This window comes from Lithobates pipiens, unplaced genomic scaffold, assembly GCF_037356315.1.
Source record: "Lithobates pipiens isolate NorthernLeopardFrog02 unplaced genomic scaffold, aLitPip1_a1.2 Scaffold_18, whole genome shotgun sequence".
NCBI lineage: Eukaryota > Metazoa > Chordata > Amphibia > Anura > Ranidae > Lithobates > Lithobates pipiens.
The window spans coordinates 129,342,591-129,364,563 of NW_027507758.1; the positions used below are offsets into that span (position 1 = coordinate 129,342,591).

The 21,973-nt window shown below is 40.9% G+C and overlaps 1 long non-coding RNA gene across 1 annotated transcript in view; it reads right to left on the bottom strand.

Moving 5' to 3' along the window:
• LOC143987413 (uncharacterized) overlaps nt 1-21,973 on the bottom strand; it is a 409,509-nt gene that overhangs the window by 244,169 nt on the left and 143,367 nt on the right. The window contains exon 3 of the long non-coding RNA XR_013276645.1: nt 5,614-5,796. This is a non-coding gene — a long non-coding RNA (uncharacterized LOC143987413). The remainder of the gene's footprint in view (nt 1-5,613; nt 5,797-21,973) is intronic.

Here is a 21,973-nt window from a genome sequence, read left to right on the forward strand (position 1 = left end):
TGCCCTGACATGACTAAGTTATAGGCTAGCTAAGAGAGAATATTTTATGATGTATAGGACCTTAGCAGTCAAAGGATAAAATCTCAGCCCTCCAACAAGGCAAAAAAAAGTGGTAGGTAAAGTAAAGGATTTGTATGTGAGAAATGTAAAAAGGCCTGGAAACAACAGGAAGGGGTAGGGCAGAGCGGGGAAGTTAAGTATCAGCGAAAGGGGAGGATCTCCTTAGAAGAGAACCTGTCACTTTTTCCTGAATAGGCAAAGTGACAGAGTATTATTACAAGTATTAAACTTTGTTCATTAAAATTAAGCCTAAACGCACTGATGTTTACTGGTTAGAATGTAATCCAAGTTGGTAACAAGATAATAGCTCATAGAAACATTACAAAATATTCTGAAAATAGATTTTGTATTTTTTTTCACCAGCGAATTAATTTCTAGATGAATATTTAAAGTGGTGTTCCACAAAAAATAAAAAATAAAAGAAGATAAAAATTCCTAAAAAAATAAAAAAATATAACTTTTTTTAATGCCTGTTGCTAGGGGGTCCCTCGTAGTCTGCCTCCTTCAGTGCCTGGGCTGGTGACATCACGTCCCCTCAGCGCAGGAAGGGCTCAGCTCTGCCCCCTCCCTCCTGTCAGTCATCTGGGACACGTGACAGGTCCCAGATGACTGCGCGGCCAATCACAGCATGCTTGCCCACAGTTGCAATGTCGGCGCCGCTGAGAGGAGGGGGGGATGAGCGGGGCTTCGTTCCCCCGCATGGACCCTGAGACAGGTAAGTGTCCGATTATTAAAAGTCAGCAGCTGCAGTATTTGTAGCTGCTGACTCTTATTTCTTTTTATTTTTTTTAAGGGGAACACCTCTTTAAGTCAGTTTTCAGCCATAACAAGGGAATCTTTACTAGTAGTTTTAGGAGAATTTTATTAAACAAAACTAAAATCTATATCCTGAATATTTCTTATAATAAATGCCCGGAATTGTCAGCTAGGTCGATAAAAGAACATGTTACCTTTGACAGAGCAGTGTCAAACAGGCACTGTGGTGAAGAAGTCCTGGGTTGTACTCTGCATTAGAACAGTGCCAGTTGTGGCAAATGTGACACATTTTTTTGGTGTTCTCAAACTAAATTTCAGCTTGCCTGTTCACATTGCCATCCTATATCTGGTCAATTTCTCTGAAACCAATGATTTTTTTCTTCCTGGCTGCAATTTCCAAGAATTACCTGTGGTTAACAATGACTAAGCATCTGCAGTAAAATGCACAAATCAGTTAACCCTTAACTAAGGCTACATCTTTTTGGATTGTGAACAAATTGTAGTTCTCTTCCTAGAATCTGTGACTTGTTTTTATTATACCACGACCACCTATTTAAGCATAGTACAAACAATGTGCATATCAACAAGGCAAAATAAACAATTTGTTTTTTAAAGAATTATGGAAAACATTGGGGGTTATTTACTAAAGGAAAATCCACTTTGCACTGCAAGTGCACTTGGAATTAAAGTCACTGTAGATCCGAGGGGGACATGCAAGGAAAATAAAAAACAGCATTTTAACTTGCGCATGATAAAATCAGCAGAGCTTCCACTCATTTCAGATCCAACCCTTAGATTTACAGCGACTGCACTGCCAAGTACTTTTGTAAATGACCCCCATTGTGTGCTTGTTTTAATTAATTAACAATTAATATTGCACAATGGATTGCTTAAGGAACTATCTAAGCCCTTGTACACACGGTCGGAGAATCCGTCGGAATGTGTCCTATCGGAAAGTGTCGTCGGATAATCCGACTGTGTGTGGTATGCATCGGACTGATTCAGTCGGAATATCCGTCGGACCCAATTTTCCAACATATTGGAAATATTTCCCGACCAACTGGGCCAATCGGACATACTCCGATCATGTGTAGAGAATTTTGATCGGACCAAGTGCCACGCATGCTCAGATCAAATTCCTACATCAAATCTATTGGCTACTAGCCTGAATGTAGTCCCATCATAACGAAATTACGTCATCACGTTCTGAAAGATCGGATTTTTCGCCAACTTTGTCCGACCGTGTGTATGCAACAGTTTCGGACAAGATCCGACGGACAAAATCCGACGGGCAAAATCCGACGGATTTGGTTGTGGAAATCTCCGACCGTGTGTACAGGGGCTAACAGTAGATAAATGGGAGAGGGCCTTTACATATGCAAAATAGTCACATTATTATTATACAGGATTTATATAGCGCCGACAGTTTGCGCACCACTATACAATGTAGAGGGGGGACAGTACAGTTACAATACAGTTCAATACAGAAGGAATGAGAGTGCCTTGCTCACGGAGCTTACAGTCAGATAGAGGAGTCAGCAAGGGCTAATTCACACTAGTGCGGTGGCCTGCATTTTCCCATACTGGAGGAACGCTGGTCACCACTAGGACAGGCTCTGGGAAAATGCCTGCATTTTTATGCATGTGATATGGTATGCCTTTACTTGCAAAAAAAGTGCTTGTTCTTTTGACAAAACAAATAATTAAAAATAATTGCTGGGCATTTAGTTAGCTGGATAAAACATGCATTGACATTGACATGTTTTGATGCTTTTCCATTGATTTCAATGGAAAAGGCATTAGAAGAAAAAAATGCATAGGTATGAATAGACCCTTACAGTTCTAGGTTTGCTGCAATTTCCTTGTAGTGGCTGACTGCATTAAACTACTAGGAAACACTTAGGTGTGAACACAGAGAGGAAGAACGTGCCAACTTCTCTTGCACCCTCAGCTACTTAATATGGAGCCACCTTGTACTTTTTTTACAATAGTTTCGTGCAAACAGCATCTTGGAAGGAATGCAGCAGAAATCTTGTATACACACTACACATACTAGTCTTTATCAAGTGCCAATATACTTTGCAAGGCTGAATAATATGTAAAATGGTAAAGCTCTAAGCTTAGGTTGTTACATATTTGAAGTGGTAGGTTGCAATTTTTATACACGACACAGTAATAATAATAATCTCAGATTAATGCTGCAAAATTAAGCCGCAAAGGTAATATACTGTAGGTATAAAACTTTTTTTTTTCTGCAAGTCTAACCGAAAATAAATGTTTTTAATATTCATTAAGATGGAGGCGATGAGGCTTCCTGAGGACGCACTATGTGCAAAATGCATTGAGACTGATCCACTGGTAATACCATTGTCATTTCCGGTGGAGACCTGTTGTCAGTTCCAGTCCTTTGGAACGCATTCCGCCTCTGATTTGCGAGTGGCGCGGTTGTTAGTATCCACAGAGGCTGTACACTCTGGTGCTACTTAAAGTACCTTATAAATGTAAGTGAGTTATTTATGTTTTTATCCATTGATTATGAATAAAAGTACTGCACTATGAAATATTATTTTACTCTGCTTGTGTCCTATTTTGGCTATGATAGGACATTGGGGCTGGAATTCCTGGTGACAGTGGATATATTGCACTTTTGTATCTGTACCCAGTTGAAAAGCGAGTTAGGTGCCATATTCGGTTGGTGAGTGTGTATTTCCTCTGTGCGTGGTGGAGCACTTTTATAAGATTTCATTGCACAAGATTATGTACAGCGAGGGAAAAAATATTTGATCCCCTTCTGATTTTGTATGTTTGCCCAATGGCAAAGAAATGGTCTATAATAATTGGTAGGTAGGTTTATTTTAACAGTGAGAGACAGAATAACAACAAAAAAATCTGCATCTCAAAAAAGGTATAAATTGAGTTGCATTTTAATGAGTGAAATAAGTATTTGATCCCCTAACAATCAGCAAGATTCCTGTCTCCCAGGTGTCTTCTATACAGGTAATGAGGTTAGATTAGAAGCACTCTCTTAAAGGGAGTGCTCCTAATCTCAGCTTGTTACCTGTATAAAAGACACCTGTCCACAGAAGCAATCAATCAGATTCCAATCTCTCCAACACGGCCAAGACCAATAAGCTGTCCAAGGATGTCAGGGACAAGATTGTAGACCTACACAAAGCTGGAATGGGCTACAAGACCATCGGCAAGCAGCTTGGTGAGAGGGTGACAACAGTTGGTGTGATTATTCACAAATGGAAGAAACACAAAATAACTGTCAATCTCCCTCAAGGCAGCTGGGACCATAGTCACCAAGATAACCATTGTGGATATACGATTTGTACAACTTTCGCTATATATTAATAGATAGATTTTAGGTAAGGAGTAGCACCTATCAGGAGAAATACAGGCTGCTCTGGAGCTGCATGGTAACAGGGGGACCCCCAGATCCTGCCCCCCCATGTGAATTGGTAATGGGTACATTGTATCCCTACTACTTCACAAAAAAAGTGTAAAAAACAGTAAAAAAGACAGGAGACACTTTGGGACAAGTCCTTTATTAAAAAATAAAAAAATAAAAATGTCCCGCAATGTAAATTAATCTCACGCCACCCATCGAACCGAAAAAATTAAATAAAATGCAACAGCTCTGCCTCCATGGGAGGCTCCCGCTGAGTGACGCTTCTTCTCGATGACAGCTGTTATATAGCTGAGCGTGGGGCCACCTGGTGACGCATCATCATCATCATCGAGTGGCCCCGCCCTCAGCTATATAACAGCTGTCCTAGCGAGAAGAAACGTTACTCGGCGGGAGCCTCCCATGGAGGCAGAGCTGTTGCATTTCGGTTCGGTTCGTCAGGCGGCGTGAGATGGATTTACACCGAGGGACAGTTTTATTTTTTTGGTTTGGGGTTCCCCTTAATATTCACACCAGACCCAAAGGGCATGGTAGTAGATTGAGGGGGATCCCATGCCATTTTTTTCAATGAGTTTTATCTATATTGCCAAGACCCAACAATTCGTTATAGCCGCAAGCAGTTTTAAATGACTTTTTTTTCCTTTACAAATGTCAGAAAGTAGGACTTAAAGAGGAAGTAAACTCTCCCACTCTGATGCTTCTTTTCATTTAGTCCATTATAATAAGTAATTATCAAACTATAGCCACTGTAATCCAGCCCAAATCGCATATTACTTACTGTTTAAAGAAACTTTAAAAAACTTGTTTCCAGGAGTTAAGCAGTGCCATCTTAAGTATTGTTTTCTGGGTCCACAGTGGAGTGTATTTCCGCCCTTACATTGAGCATTTCCTGTACTGTTAACCACGCCTCCTTCTCAAGACAACATTTTTATGGCAACCCTGCTTCCCTGTTCATAGTATTTATTTCATAGTATTTACTTCTGCCAATTATCTAGTGTTTGCCTGTTTCAGTCTTATCAGCTGAAGCTGATAAGACTGCAGTAATGCTGTTCCATGCCCTGGTTTACACTGCACGTGAATGTCACATGGTCTCATGGGGTGTAGGAGGAAGCTCTCAGTCTCCTGGTATTTTAGTATTGTGTGCCGTAGGAAGTCCTGATAATAGATAGACAAGTACACAGAGTGTTCCATAAATCAGGGGATATCTGGGCATGCTCAGTGACGTCATTCTAAAGAACAAAGAGGATTACAACAATACTAAGCAAGTAAGGAGATATCTACAAGCAGTGTTCATCAGGGTTTTTTATGTTGATTTACATGGGACAAAGTTGTGGGGGAGAGTTTACAACCACTTTAAGGATTATAATGTCAGAAAGCCAACTTACCTTTGAAGATTATGTTTTGCACTTTCTTTCACCATAAACCCAACACTATGGGATGACTCAGAAAATCTGCAGAATTGTGTACAGAAGATGGTGACTGATGTGATCAACAGATATTAAAAGCTGTGTATAAAATGTGATCAACACTCTTCTGCTCATCCTTTACAGATAATTTTCCCTGGTATCCTGCCACAAAAGAAAAAACATCTATTAAAATAGTTGCAAAAACACACAAATTTGTTTATTATTAGCGAGCATTAGGTTTTACGTTGGTTAACTATGCACCACTCCCCGAGTGTGGAAATCTGCCGGCTGCAAACATAATTCTTTTTATGAAGGGATTAGAGTTTAATGTGGCCATTCGCATTCTGTGTTACAACTTCAACTTTCTGTTATTGTGATCAAAGAGTATCATTTCTTCTGGCAGTTAACAGTCTCAAATGGCTGTCATAGAAATGTGTAAAGTTCACAGAACTGCAAGTTAAAAGCACAACGATGGGGGTTAGTAAAATAGTGGAGGCTTGTCACCCTCCATGACTGTCCATACGCTATAAGTTTATAGATGGACAGCAGTGACTACACCATTAACTTTGTAAAATAAAATTATTTTTGACTTTATATGAGACAGCGACTGCTACAGAGTTCATATGTCTCCATCTCTGAATCATATAGAAAAAAAGAGGGGAAAGGGGAATGGTGGAACTTTATATGAAGCACAACACCAGAACCAAATGAGTCAATTAGTAGATACTATTTAATGGTGCACATGGACGCATGTGGTGTGGGACAGTAAATAAAATGTAATAAATAACATAATAAATAGACATAAAAGTATACACACACATAAGTGTACCTAATAAATAATATATATTAAAATGTATTAAATGTAGCACAAACTTGCATATAGACACGACTGATTGCACACCTGATAATGTCAAATTAATTCAAATTTCTTCAAGGTAGTCTCATAGCAGATGCATGGTAGCTGCGACAATACTCGATATATAGCTCTACACACAATTCATGTAGAACTTCCATTCATCAGGAGCAAATGTGATATAGGTATGTCTATAAGTAAGCTACAGTATTCAACAACATGGGTTGTATTAGTATCTGGAGGCACAGTGGGAACATCATCGCTGGAAACTGAGGTGGTGGTGACTGCGACAGCACAGCGGTGAACAGAATACAAGAAGTAAGCATCAATAGAGATGTCATCCCCAATAAGTAATTGTGGTTATAATAAGTGCCGAATAGGGGCCCATAGGGCTTCCTTGGTATGAAGTGAAAAGTATAGTGCAGAGATGTGCATAGTGTCATCGAGGAGCAAGGAGCAAACTGATTTACTATGAGAATACATTGAAGAAATTTGAATACATTTTACATTATCGTATGTGCAATCATGTCTGTATGCAAGTTTGGGCTATATTTAATACATTTTAATATATATTATTTACTATGTAGGGACACTTACAGTGGTGTGAAAAAGTGTTTGCCCCCTTCCTCATTTCCTGTTCCTTTGCATGTTTGTCACACTTAAGTGTTTCGGAACATCAAACCAATTTAAACAATAGTCAAGGACAACACAAGTAAACACAAAATGCAATTTGTAAATGAAGGTGTTTATTATTAAAGGTGAAAAAAAATCCAAACCATCATGGCCCTGTGTGAAAAAGTGATTGCCCCCCTTGTTAAAACATACTATAACTGTGGTTGTCTACACCTGAGTTCAATTTCTCTAGCCACACCCAGGCCTGATTATTGCCACACCTGTTCACAATCAAGGCATCACTTAAATAGGAGCTGCTTGACACAGTAAGGTCCACCAGAAGATCCTTAAAAGCTACACATCATGCCGAGACCCAAAGAAATTCAGGAACAATTGAGAAAGAAAGTAATTGAGATCTATCAGTCTGGAAAGGGTTATAAAGCCATTTCCAAAGCTTTGGGAATCCAGCGAACCACAGTGAGAGCCATTATCCACAAATGACGAAGACATGGAACAGTGGTGAACCTTCCCAGGAGTGGCCGGCCGCCCAAAATTACCCCAAGAGCGCAGCGACGACTCATCCAAGAGGTCACAAAAGACCCCACAACAACGTCCAAGGAACTGCAGGCCTCACTTGCCTCAGTTAAGGTCAGCGTTCATGCCTCCACCATCAGGAAAAGACTGGGCAAAAATGGCCTGCATGGCAGAGTTCCAAGGAGAAAACCACTGCTGAGCAAAAAGAACATCAAAGCTCGTCTCAATTTCTCCACAACACATCTTGATGATCCCCAAGACTTTTGGGACAACATTCTGTGGACCGATGAGACAAAAGTGGAACTCTTTGGAAGGTGTGTGTCCAAGTATATCTGGCGTAGAAGGAACACTGCATTTCATAAAAAGAACATTATACCAACAGTAAAATATGGTGGTAGTAGTGTGATGGTCTGGGGCTGTTTTGCTGCTTCAGGACCTGGAAGACTTGCCGTGATAAAAGGAACTATGAATTCTGCTGTCTACCAAGAAATCCTGAAGGAGAATGTCCGACCATCTGTTCGTGTACTCAAGCTGAAACAAACTTTGGTTCTGCAGCAGGACAATGATCCTAAACACACCAGCAAGTCCACCACCGAATGGCTGAAGAAAAACAAAATGAAGACTTTGGAGTGGCCTAGCCAAAGTCCTGACCTGAATCCTATTGAGATGTTGTGGTATGACCTTAAAAAGGCCGTTCATGCTCGAAAACCCTCTAATGTAACTGAATTAGGACAATTCTGCAAAGATGAGTGGGCCAAAATTCCTCCAGGACGCTGTAAAAGCCTCATTGCACGTTATCGCAAACGCTTGGTTGCAGTTGTTGCTGCTAAGGGTGGCCCAACCAGTTATTAGGTTTAGGGGGCAATCACTTTTTCACACAGGGCCATGATGGTTTGGATTTTTTTTCACCTTTAATAATAAACACCTTCATTTACAAATTGCATTTTGTGTTTACTTGTGTTGTCCTTGACTATTGTTTAAATTGGTTTGATGTTCCGAAACACTTAAGTGTGACAAACATGCAAAGGAACAGGAAATGAGGAAGGGGGCAAACACTTTTTCACACCACTGTATGTGCTGTGTATACATTTATATGTATTTATTATATTATTTATTACATTTTATTTACTGTCCTGCATGCAACCAACCAATGTGCACCATTAAATAGTATCTACTAATTGATTTATTTGGTTCTGGTGTTGTGCTTCATATAAAGTCTCACTATTCCCCCCATTCCCCTAACTTGGTAATGCAAACCTATAATTGGCAGAAATGCAGAGGAGTGAGATAATAAAAAGTATAATGTTGTTTCAATCCCTGCACTTCTTCCACAAGATACCATTGGATATGCTACTTGAGAATTCCTGAATCTGTGTATCAATGTTATAAAAGTGGGCTGCCATATGTTTCTGGGAGTTGGCATCTAGTAGTGTAGTATGCTGAACCAATTATATTCCACATTTACGCCCCACTGCTAATAGGTTGATCCCTAACCTCAGCTCATCTACGGTGTCTTTACAAGACCATGAATCCTTATTCTTGGTTTCATCATGTCAAGATCATTAGAGCTCACTAAAGCCTAGTACACAGGGGCCAAATGTTGGCTGGCATTGGCCGGTTCAATAAAAACAGGCTGACATTTGACCCGTGTGTATGGCAGCTGGTCCGTTCGTTCTGCTTCTTTCGAAGGATCAAAAAAGATATTCTGACTGGCTCCCAATCAGTGCTCTCAGCCAATGGCTGTCCCTGTGTTGCGGGTGCTCCCCCCCGGCTCGCCACCAAAGAAAGCAATAAAGAAAAGGATAATAGTAGCACACCACAGTGTAGTCAAAATCTTGAAGCGTCTATTATTGCCAAGCCAGACAGATAAACAGGAACTTGGTTGACGCGTTTCACACAAATCACTCATGCTTACTCATTACAAAGACAAAACACAGACCTCAGCTATTTATATGTGCAACCAACAGGAAGTGCACGCACAATTGTTGAGGCATAACAAATGGACGCAGGTGATTAAAATCATTGACAAATAAACTAGCAATAATGAAACAGAAAAAAACAGCAAAAAAGAAGAAAGAAAAAAACACAAAATGAGAGTGAAAAAAGAAACCTATTACCAATGGTATATGTAAAAGTGGATAATCAAAATATATATAAATATAAATCATAAATTTCTACAATACATGTACCCAGCCACAAAGCCACCATAAACCACCATTGGGACAGCAGTGTGATATATATGTCATTAAATACAAAAAGCATATATATATAAAAAAAAGATACAATGTTGCCTACCTATAAAAACAATGCAGACATAGATACAAGAGCCCTCACTGTCATGTAAAATATCCTCTCTAGACCATCTATAAATAACATTGTCATGTATACTCATTGCCATGTTAGTAAAATACTAAGTAGAGAGCATACATCTGACAGGAGTAAAAAAAAAAAAAAGAGACATGGCCATGGAAAAAATGCGATATACCCAATGTAAAAGTTACTAGAAATAGACATGATGTTGCAAAAAGACCAGACGGGGACAAAGCAAATCAAAAAGAGTCTCTCTAGTCAGACTCAATAGAAGGGTACAAAAATGTGAAGTCTGAATACAAACTATGTACGAAAATGCACCAAAATGCACAAACATACGCAAAAATGCACAAAGATGCATAAAAAAGCATGAGAAGCATAAGAAAGCATACAGATGCATACAAAAATGGGAGGATGAAGGGAAGTTATTTGAGGGAAATAAAACATAACTCACTCAATCATAAAAATTAGTTATAACTCATTCAAAATTTAAACCAATAGGTATATGGGTCTTAACCACTTCAGCCCTGTAAAATGTTACCCCCTTCCTGACCAGAGCACCTTTTGCAATTTGGCACTGCATTGCTTTAACTGACAATTGCGCAGTCGTGTGATGTGGCACCCAAACAAAATTGACGTCCTTTTTTTCCCATAAAAAGAGCTGTGTTTTGGTGGTATTTGACCACCTCTGCGGTTTTTATTTTTTGCGCTATAAACAAAAAGAGAGCGACAATTTTGAAAAAAAAAGACAAAATATTTTTTACTTTTTGCTATAATAAATGTTTTTCCGCAGTTTAGGCCGATATGTATTCTTTTACATATTTTTGGTTAAAAAAAAAAATAAAAAATCGCAATAAGCTTATATTGATTGCTTTGCGCAAAAATAGGTGATCGTTTTATGGCATTTTTATTATAAAAATTTTTTATACTAGTAATGGCGGCGATCTGTGATTTTTATCGGGACCGCCCCTAGTGGACAAATATAGAAACGGTGTAACATGGCGGCGATCCCCGCAGCCAAGCCACGTTGCCGCAGTGCAACTGCGGCAGTTGGTCGGCAAGCGGTTAAACTGAAATTTTTTTAAAAAATGTCCCTCTTGCGGAGAAGTCAGAACACATCCACCGCTCTCTTAGGCTTTTGGTACACGGGACGCTCTTCGGATTTTTTGAAATACTATTCAAGTGCTCATAAATTCTATCCCTCAGGTGTCTCATTGTGCATCCTATATATTCTACATGGCATATTTTACAAGTGATAATGTAAATTACGTATATTGTGTTGCAGTTAAAAAACTATTATTTTGTATTTTATGTTCCCTTTCATCCGAAAAGGATGAACAACATTACTCTTAATAATGTCTCCAACAAGGGCAACTAGTACCACCACAATTTCCCCTTCAAAATGAAGCCATGTAAGGGACTGCACCTTGCTAGATTAAAAAAAAAACTGCAGCCAGTCTGACAGATGCGTTTGATACGTTTGTTCGGCTTCTGTCTATGAAGCATAACCAAAAAAGGTCTGCCGATTGGCTACCGATCAGCGCCTATCAGCCAATAGCTGGGAGTGCTGCCCGGAGTGTTCTGGTGGGGGCCGTCCCCCAGTCAAAACACAACAGAACAGCAGAGGAGACCACTGTACTAACTTCAGATTGTTAGTACAGCAGATTTGACCTTAGCTGTCAGATTTTTTTCTTTCAGCCCGCTGGGTTGAACAAAAAAATAAACTATTAGGCCTCATGTACACTGCTGCTGGTAAAAAGACCTTTAGGAGCAGTTGGGCATTTTTTTCAACTGCTCCTGAACTCTCCTCTTTGTTATCTTATCAGTACATGTACACAGGTTTGTTTATAGTTGTTTCTAGGCAGTTGAGTTTAGAGGAATTTTTTGGAAACCAAAAAAATGCATTCAGAAGCTATGTAGAGGCATTTCAAATGCGGCTAAAGGCGGTAACTAGAATTTAGCCATTTTTGAAAAAAACATTTTTTTTCAAACGCAAACACGGCAAACCGCTCCTAAACACCGCAAAAGGGAGGTTTCAAACGTGGGTTACCATCTGTCAAGTTAAATCGTTCAGGAGAGGTTGTAAAAATGTCCCGTGTACATGAAGCCTAAAGCCCCATACACACAATCAGATTTTCTGCTGATTTTTGTCTTCAGATGTACCAAAACCATGTAGTGCAAGAGCCTGCCTGATTGCATACAATTTGAAACTCCTAAGGTTTGACCTCATATCATATGGTTTGACCTCATATTATATGGTTTTGGTAAATCTGAAGGAAAAAAATCAGCAGAAAATCTGATAGCGTGTATCGGGCTTAAGTGTGTACCAGGCTTAAAGCTTTGTGTGCTTTTTTTCAATATGGCAGGGTACCTTCAAACCACACATTACCTTGAAGGCCTGAGCTAATTAGCTTCTTTTCAAGATGTCATTATCCTAGAGGCTTACATATGTTTCCATTTAAGTATTTTGAGTATTTGTTCTGAAAGGTATGCTATTTTAGAAATGTATGTATTTGCAAAAGAAAAAGTTATTTTATAATGGCGAAGATGAAGATCCATCCACAAACCTTTGGATGGGTCTTCATCTTCGCCATCTTCATTCAAAAAACAACATAATTCCAAAGGGCTCATACACTTAGTGCCCGTTCACACAGGGGCGACGCGACTTGCAGCACGTCTCACAGACGCGACCTGCACACGACTTCAGCGGCGACTTGCAAAATGACTTCTGTATAGAAGTCAATGCAAGTCGCCTGAAGTCGCCCCGAAAATACTACAGGAACCTTTTTCTAAGTCGGAGCGACTTGAGTCGCTCCTATTAGAACGGTTCCATAGTACAGAATGGAGCGCGACTTGTCAGGCGGCTAAGTCGCCTGACAAGTCGCGGTAGTGTGAACGGGCACTTACCGTATTTTCCGGCGTATAAGACGACCTTTTATACTTAAAAAAATCCCCCAAATATCGGGGGTCGTCTTATACGCCGGTATATGGATGTCAGCATTAATGTCCGCGCCGAGCCAATCACGGCAAGCGATGTATTCTATTAATGAATACAAAGCCTGCACGGATTGGCTTTGAGATTCAGAGAGGCATGGGCTGATGATGTTCCAACCTGTGCCAATCACGGCGAGCAATGTATTCTATTAATGAATACAAAGCCTGCTCGGATTGGCAGAGGCTGTAATATCATCAGCCCGCGCCTCTCTGAATCTCAAAGCCAATCCCTGCAGGCTTTGTATTCATTAATAGAATACATCGCTTGCCGTGATTGGCTCGGCGCGGTACACTGTAATACTGTATACAGTATGTTACGGAATGCAGCTACCCCTTAGCTCCTCTTCCCTCCACGGCCACCTCGCCATTCAACACCGGAGATTTGGTTTGAAGCACCCGACCCTCCATCTGGCACCTGACCCTCCATCTGGCACCCGACCCTCCATCAGTGGATTTTGCCAGGCAAATGAGGTATTTACCACCACAGCACTGCTTCACAAAGCTTGTGATTAAATTGCACAGACTTATTGCTGTTTCAGTATGTTACCTAAGCTACTAGACAGACTAGTCGAAAGGGGGTCATCTTATAGGGCGAGCATATGTCAAAACCAACGTTTTAGCTGGACAATTAGGGGGTCGCCTTATACGCCCAGTCGCCTTATACGCCGGCAAATACGGTATTCTTCAAACTGTACAATAGATTTTCAATGAGCACATATTTTGCGTTGTCATTCCAGTACATGTTAATGCTGTAGTTTTACCATGCTTGCTCTTCCATAGTGTATATACACTATGAGGTTACTTTACATATACCAGTCAGCAGACTGATGAATTGTGACAGAGAAACAGTAAAAATATTGTGCAGCTGCTCGTAGTGGAAACTGGAGCCTGCATATGTCATATTCAAACGTGGCTGTCCCTTTTGGCCAGTGAGACACTAGAGTAGGTAACAAACCCACACGCCTGGCTTAGCATAGTAAAATTTAGAGCACCAATGGCACTCCAGAAATCTAAAAGGTATGTGCACGTTACTAGGTAATTACCCTTGAGTGACAGAAGGAAACCATACTTTCTTCACCACTACTTGTAAATGGGAATGTGGTGTGACCCCATCCATGCAAACATTTTTCTAATAGGTGATGTTGTGAAAATGGCACTAGTGATAAAAACATAAGGAAATACATTTTTTATAACCTGCTTGAAATTCCAAAACTCAAACCCAATTTTAGATTAAAATAAAAATTTCAATTTAGACTGATATGCATGCCATGGCATTTTGAATTCAGGACAAATTCAGAGCTAGCAGTCATTTCAAGGGGCCAGAATATAAATTGCTCCAAACTTTCAGATGGTGTAAAGAAAAGACATCCATAATTGTTCTGCAGCTTTTGTCCAAAGCAGAACTTAGTTGGTTAAAAAAAACTTTTTCTAGGTCTAACAAGAAACTAGTTTAACATTATTTTCATCTGTTACTATTTCGGTATCTCCATTTCTTTGGTTTGGAAACTGAAAAAGGTAAACAGAGTGAGATGCATTGTTTTTACCCAAGACCTTCTGAAATCAGTTGTTTCTGAGACTAGCAACCACCCACGGAGGTTCTGTAAGTGCAGTCAAGACATTTAGCTGAAATAAAACACTGCAAAACATAAAATTAAAAACACTCACAAAACACAGCAAGTGACGCAGTGCACTACCGGAGCAGATTGATCTTGACGTTGTAGCTAATTGCTGTTGATAAAATACTGCCTGTACTGTTCAAACAAAAAGACATTGGCTTGTTTTTGTAAGGCAGTGTTTTATAAAGTGTAAGACATACACCACCTGTGACATTTGGCCACTCAGGATTCCTGTGCAGAACTACCTGGTAGTAGAATATAAAATACTTGCTGTTATAGGACAGTGACCACAGCTGGCCCTCTTTACTGTACACTAAATCTCATAAATTAAACTTTGCATGAACATAAAAGGAACAGAAAAGTCCAGTTTCCTGCTTCTAAGGCAGAGAGAGATCTCCCAAGCTGGCCATATACACTATATTGTCAAAAGTATTGGGACGCCTGCCTTTACACATGAAATTTAATGGCATCCCAGTCTTAGTATGTAGGGTTCAATATTGAGTTGGCCCACCCTTTGCAGCTATAAAAGCTTCAGCTCTTCTGGGAAGGCTGTCCACAAGGTTTAGGAGTATGTCTATGGGAACAATTGATCATTCTTCCAGAAGTGCATTTGTGAGGTCAGGTATTGATGTTGAACAAAAAGGCCTGGCTCACAGTCTCCACATCCCAAATGTGTTCGGGTTGAGGTCGGGACTCTGTGCAAACCAGTCAAGTTCCTCCACTCCAAACTTGCTCATCCATGTGTTTATGGACCTTGCTTTGTGCACTGGTGTGCTGTCATGGTGGAACAGGAAGGGGCCGCCCCCAAACTATTCCCACAAAGTTGGGAGCATGAAATTGTCCAAAATGTTATGACTTCTTAAGAGTTCCCTTCACTGGAACTAAGGGGCCAAACCAGCCCCTGAAAAACAACCCCACACCAGAATCCCCCTTTCACCAAATTATTTGGACCAGTGCACAAAGCGTCTTGACCTCAACCCGAACACCTTTGGGATGAATTAGAACGGAGACTGAGAGCCAGGCCTTCTCTTTAACATCAAAAATGCGCTTCTGGAAGAATGGTCAAACATTCACATAGACACACTCCTAAACTTTGTGGACAGCCTACCCAGAAGAGCTGAAGTTGTTATAGCTGCAAAGGGTGGGCCAGCTCAATATTGAACCCTACGGACTAATGCCCTGTACATACGATCAGATTTTGCAACAACAAGTGTTGGCTGTGAGCTTGACAATCAAACAATTTACTTTGTTTGAGCCACGTGGTGCTGCCAGGCTACCCACAGAATGAATTTCAACCGATTCAGCAGGAATTAGCGGTAATTCGATCCATGTATTGTTAGCTTTATCCTTGACTGGATTGAAGGTTAGCCTCCATGCTGCCCTATACTTAGGGTCCAGTTCTCAACCCAAGAGGCTTGGAAATATATCCAAGGGTTAGGGACTGCAATATCTCCTGTATTATTGTAGTCTTGAAACTTTTATAATTGTATTCTGCATTGGCTTTTCCTCCAGATGATTTTTCTAAAACATTTCCCTAAACACTGAGAAATGATATAGACATCCCTATTCATTTTTGTTGTAAAGACGTAGGTCGGATCTGGCATGTGCTGAAGAAATACAACAGCTGCAACATCCACCGTTTTTTACTCACCTGGATGATTTAGTCACTTTACACTGCTTCTTGCAATACTTCATACTTTACAACCCCTATCTGTAGCTTGTCAGTTCCACAGTGCGCTAGACATTGCACAGTAACATATGCAAATAATATTATGAAAATACAATATAGAGCCAAGGAGTATGCAACCGAAAAAACTAATCAAAAACAAGGGAAATAAAGAGTAAACTATAAGCATATTGTAAAGCATATGAATGTTTTAGTTCTTCTAGTGTTAAAGAAGCTTCACTTACACACCCTTAAGTAGAAGCAGCCAATTGTCCCCTCACATAAGTATGGTTAATGCTCGCCAACTCTCCTACTGGCTGTCTAAAACTTTACAAAGATTGCAAGTTCTTAGCAGGCTTTTAAGTGGATTTATTTACAAGGAGGCTGGTGATTACCAGTAACAGGATCGCAGCTACTTAGATGCCCCATGGAAGCTCTGCATTCTTACAAAGTGTACATAACACTGTAGGAGGTTATGTAATGTAAAGCTCAGTTCAAGTACCGTTTTTATCACTGGCTTATTTGACAGCAGACAAAAAAACACAAGGAACCAGAAATGCAATTGTTTATTAAGAATGTAATGGTGTATTTTAAACATTTACAAGCAATGCAAACAAAAGAGTAGTGGCAATTCGTATGATAACACTTAAGGGAAAGTGAAAGCAATTTGTCAGGCAGCTTTATACTGTATATAAAATATTTTATTAAAAAGTCAGGATCATAAAGGGGGGGGGGGGGGTAGAGAGAAGCCAAATTGGAGAAGAACTCTTGCAGCCGTTCTAGAGCAGAAAAGCTCCGGTAAAGCATACTAATTACCAAAAATTACCTTGTACTTTGCCCATGCAAGATCATGCATCATGTTCACTTTAATGCCATCACCTGCATCTACTTATATTTACTTTAATATTGCTCCTCTCTCCTCCATTCACTCTGATATGGGGAGCATGTGACTCCCTCCCCTCCCTCCTACCTGACAACACTGGTGCTTGGCGATTGGCCACTCAGTGCTGTCACATGGGGGCAGGGATAGCATCCACAGCCCTGTGTTGGTTCCATGAGTGAACTGAAGCTTACTTATTTCTCTTAACTCTTAGCCCTTGTACACACGGTCGGAGATTCCGTCGGAATGTTTCCTATCGGACCGTTTTGTCGGATATTCCGACTGTGTGTGGTCTGCATCGGAATATCCGACGGACCAATTTTTCCAACTTGCCGGTAAAATTTTTAGACAAAATGCTCAGATCGGACATACTCCGATCATGTGTAGCCTACTCCGATGGACAAAGTGCCACGCATGCTCAGATCAAAGCTATTGGCTACTAGCCTGAACGTAGTCCCGTCGTAATGAAATAACGTCATCACGTTATGTACATTCGGATTTTCCGACAACTTAGTCCGACCGTGTGTATGCAACATCACTTCCGGACCTCTTCTGGAATTAATCTGTCGGAATTACTCTGACGGATTTGGTTGTCGGAATCTCCGACCGTGTGTACAAGGGCTTACAGGTGAACGGCGAGGAGTGAGAAGGGACAAAGGGAAGTATAAAAATTTTTAGGGACTGGAAATAAAGTTATCTAGTTGCTTTGCCTCTAATAAGTAAAGCACAATTTAACCTGGGTGGTTCTGCAGCAGTTTCCCTAAGCTCTGGTGCCATTTTAAACTGGAACCCAGTTTCAGCAGCTTGTCAAGGAGCTCAGCAATTGTTAAGTAAAAGAGTGATCACAAAACACACAATCTACACAAGACTGACAACACTTCCTGACATCTAAATGTAATAAATGTAGAATGAGATACAGTGTCAGTGGATCAGTCTGTCTGACTTCCCAAAGCACTAATATATATATATATATATATATATATATATATATATATATATATATATATATACAGTGGTGTGAAAAAGTGTTTGCCCCCTTCCTCATTTCCTGTTCCTTTGCATGTTTGTCACACTTAAGTGTTTCGGAACATCAAACCAATTTAAACAATAGTCAAGGACAACACAAGTAAACACAAAATGCAATTTGTAAATGAAGGTGTTTATTATTAAAGGTGAAAAAAAATCCAAACCATCATGGCCCTGTGTGAAAAAGTGATTGCCCCCCTTGTTAAAACATACTATAACTGTGGTTGTCCACACCTGAGTTCAATTTCTCTAGCCACACCCAGGCCTGATTATTGCCACACCTGTTCACAATCAAGGCATCACTTAAATAGGAGCTGCTTGACACAGTAAGGTCCACCAGAAGATCCTTAAAAGCTACACATCATGCCGAGACCCAAAGAAATTCAGGAACAATTGAGAAAGAAAGTAATTGAGATCTATCAGTCTGGAAAGGGTTATAAAGCCATTTCCAAAGCTTTGGGAATCCAGCGAACCACAGTGAGAGCCATTATCCACAAATGGCGAAGACATGGAACAGTGGTGAACCTTCCCAGGAGTGGCCGGCCGCCCAAAATTACCCCAAGAGCGCAGCGACGCCTCCACCATCAGGAAAAGACTGGGCAAAAATGGCCTGCATGGCAGAGTTCCAAGGAGAAAACCACTGCTGAGCAAAAAGAACATCAAAGCTCGTCTCAATTTCTCCACAACACATCTTGATGATCCCCAAGACTTTTGGGACAACATTCTGTGGACCGATGAGACAAAAGTGGAACTCTTTGGAAGGTGTGTGTCCAAGTATATCTGGCGTAGAAGGAACACTGCATTTCATAAAAAGAACATTATACCAACAGAAAAAAATATGGTGGTGGTAGTGTGATGGTCTGGGGCTGTTTTGCTGCTTCAGGACCTGGAAGACTTGCCGTGATAAAAGGAACTATGAATTCTGCTGTCTACCAAGAGATCCTGAAGGAGAATGTCCGACCATCTGTTCGTGTACTCAAGCTGAAACGAACTTGGGTTCTGCAGCAGGACAATGATCCTAAACACACCAGCAAGTCCACCACCGAATGGCTGAAGAAAAACAAAAAAAAGACTTTGGAGTGGCCTAGCCAAAGTCCTGACCTGAATCCTATTGAGATGTTGTGGTATGACCTTAAAAAGGCAGTTCATGCTCGAAAACCCTCTAATGTAACTGAATTAGGACAATTCTGCAAAGATGAGTGGGCCAAAATTCCTCCAGGACGCTGTAAAAGCCTCATTGCACGTTATCGCAAACGCTTGGTTGCAGTTGTTGCTGCTAAGGGTGGCCCAACCAGTTATTAGGTTTAGGGGGCAATCACTTTTTCACACAGGGCCATGATGGTTTGGATTTTTTTTCACCTTTAATAATAAACACCTTCATTTACAAATTGCATTTTGTGTTTACTTGTGTTGTCCTTGACTATTGTTTAAATTGGTTTGATGTTCCGAAACACTTAAGTGTGACAAACATGCAAAGGAACAGGAAATGAGGAAGGGGGCAAACACTTTTGCACACCACTGTGTATATATATATATATATATATATATATATATATATATATATATATATACATACATACATACATATACACACACAAACACACACACACACAGTATCTCACAAAAGTGAGTACACCCCTCATGTTTTTGTAAATATTTTATTATATCTATAACTGAAGAAATTACACTTTGCTACAATGTAAAGTAGTGAGTGTACAGCTTGTATGACAGTGTAAATATTTACAAAAATGTGAGAGGTGTACTCACTTTTGTGAGATACTGTATATATACTGTCAGGGGTTCACTCCAAGTGTAGTGCTTTAAAGCGGAGCTCCACCCTAAAGTGCTCATTGGAACCCTCCCCTCCTCCGGCGCCACAATTGGCACCTTTCAGGGGGGTGCAGATACCTGTACAGTACAGGTATCTGCACCCACTTCCGGCATAGATATCCGCAGAATCTGCGGATATTTACGCCACTTCCTGCGGGTCCCCCGCTGTCTGCTGGGAAACACACGGATCCCAGAGACAGCAGGGACTATCCTTATTGTGCAGCGCAACTCGCGCATGTGCAGTAGGGAACCGGGAAATGAAGTCGCAAGGCTCCACTTCCTGATTCCCATACCCAAGATGGCGTCGGCAGCACCCGAGAGACGATCGAGAGATCGGCTTCGGTTGCCAACATCGCGGGCGCGCTGGGTGGGTAAGTGTCCTTATTTTAAAAGTCAGCAGCTGCAATATTTGTAGCTGCCGACTTTAAAAAAAAAAAAACTGCAGAACTCCCACTTTAAGGACACCACCACTCGCTTTTATCCATTTCAGGGCTGGTTTTGCCCACTTTTTTTTTTAAAGAAAGTTCAAAACAAACACAGAAGATTACCTCACAGGCGTATTCAGAATTTCAGTCCTGTTACCAAAGTAAATGATTTTCAGCCCTCCTGGCTTGTAAATGCAGCTCTCTAGCTCAGGCTTTACAATTTAGGGCCTTGGTCTGCCTCTAACAGACTGGATGCTCAGCACCTCTGTGCGTACAGAAAGTAGCCTCGTGCTACACTGGCTCCCACCTCTGTCTCCTAGGTAAAGCTCTACTGACTCCCATGCCCAGACCTCATGTCTGCAGGGTGGAGTTGTCTCCAACTGGGAGCCTAGAGCCTTGGTCTGGTGATTACTTAAAGCCCATAACACAGCTGACTCATTAGTGAACTGGCTGTTTATTAGACCTGGATCCTGGCAAGGTACCGCCCTGTTAAAATACACACAGCATATATGTGTGTGTGTTTGTATATACATATAGCCTCTGTAAACACACATATACACGTCTGCATAAATAAATCCCCAACATGTCACTATATACAGCAACATTTATAATTTTCAAAATGCTCAATCTTTAATCAGTAAAAATCAGTCATTGAGCTCCAGTCCAGTGATTTGGCTTTGGTTCAGATAATTTCCCCAATCTGCTATGGGCAAGAGGAAGCATTTACTCAGCCCCACACTATCTGTGCTACCCATGCAGGCAAACTCAGCCCTTCAGAGGGATGTACACTTAGATGCGTCGTTGTGTACAAGGTCTAAGCTCCTGTACACACGGTCGGAAATTCAGACGGAAAAGGTCCGATCGGACCATGTTGTCGGATAATCCAACCGCGTGTGGGCTACATCAGACTTTTTCCGTCGGAATGTCCGACCAACAAAGTTTGAGAGCTGGATATAAAATTTTCCCACAACATGATCCGATCTGACTTTGTCCAATCGTTTGTAGATGCTGCTTGCAGGACTTTTTTGCAGGTCTTTTTTAAGTATTCTGAAAAAGCACCGCTCCAGTGTGAAAGCCCTCGGGAGTGACAGAAGAGCCGCTTTACAGGCACTTTGTAGGTGCTATTTTAGGCGATATTGTGCCTGTAAAGCGGCTCAGTGTGAAAGCAGCCTAAGGGGGACCTTCACAATGGTCACTAGTGTGAATGAAAGGATTCTACACCAAGCCCCAAAGTAATGAGAATATTTACAATGACCACCAATGTAAACGGAGACATTTAGCATGCGTTCACGCATGCGTGTGTGTCGGGAACACATGCAAAATCGCTTTCCTGACACCACAAAAACGTGCTGCCCTTTAGCAGATACAGAGCAGTTCCATTACTTGTTAATGACACCCTCACGCATTTGCTGACATGTGCTGTGCAACCGTGTGATTTTGAAAAAGCGTTAAGGACTCTCTTTCGCATTTCTAGCACATAGAGCCGGCCATTGAAATAATTGGGCCACCCTACAAATAACCTACATCTTTATCCACCCTGTCAGTACACCTTTGCTTCCTAATTTGCCCTTTTGCACTGCCTTAGGCCCCTTT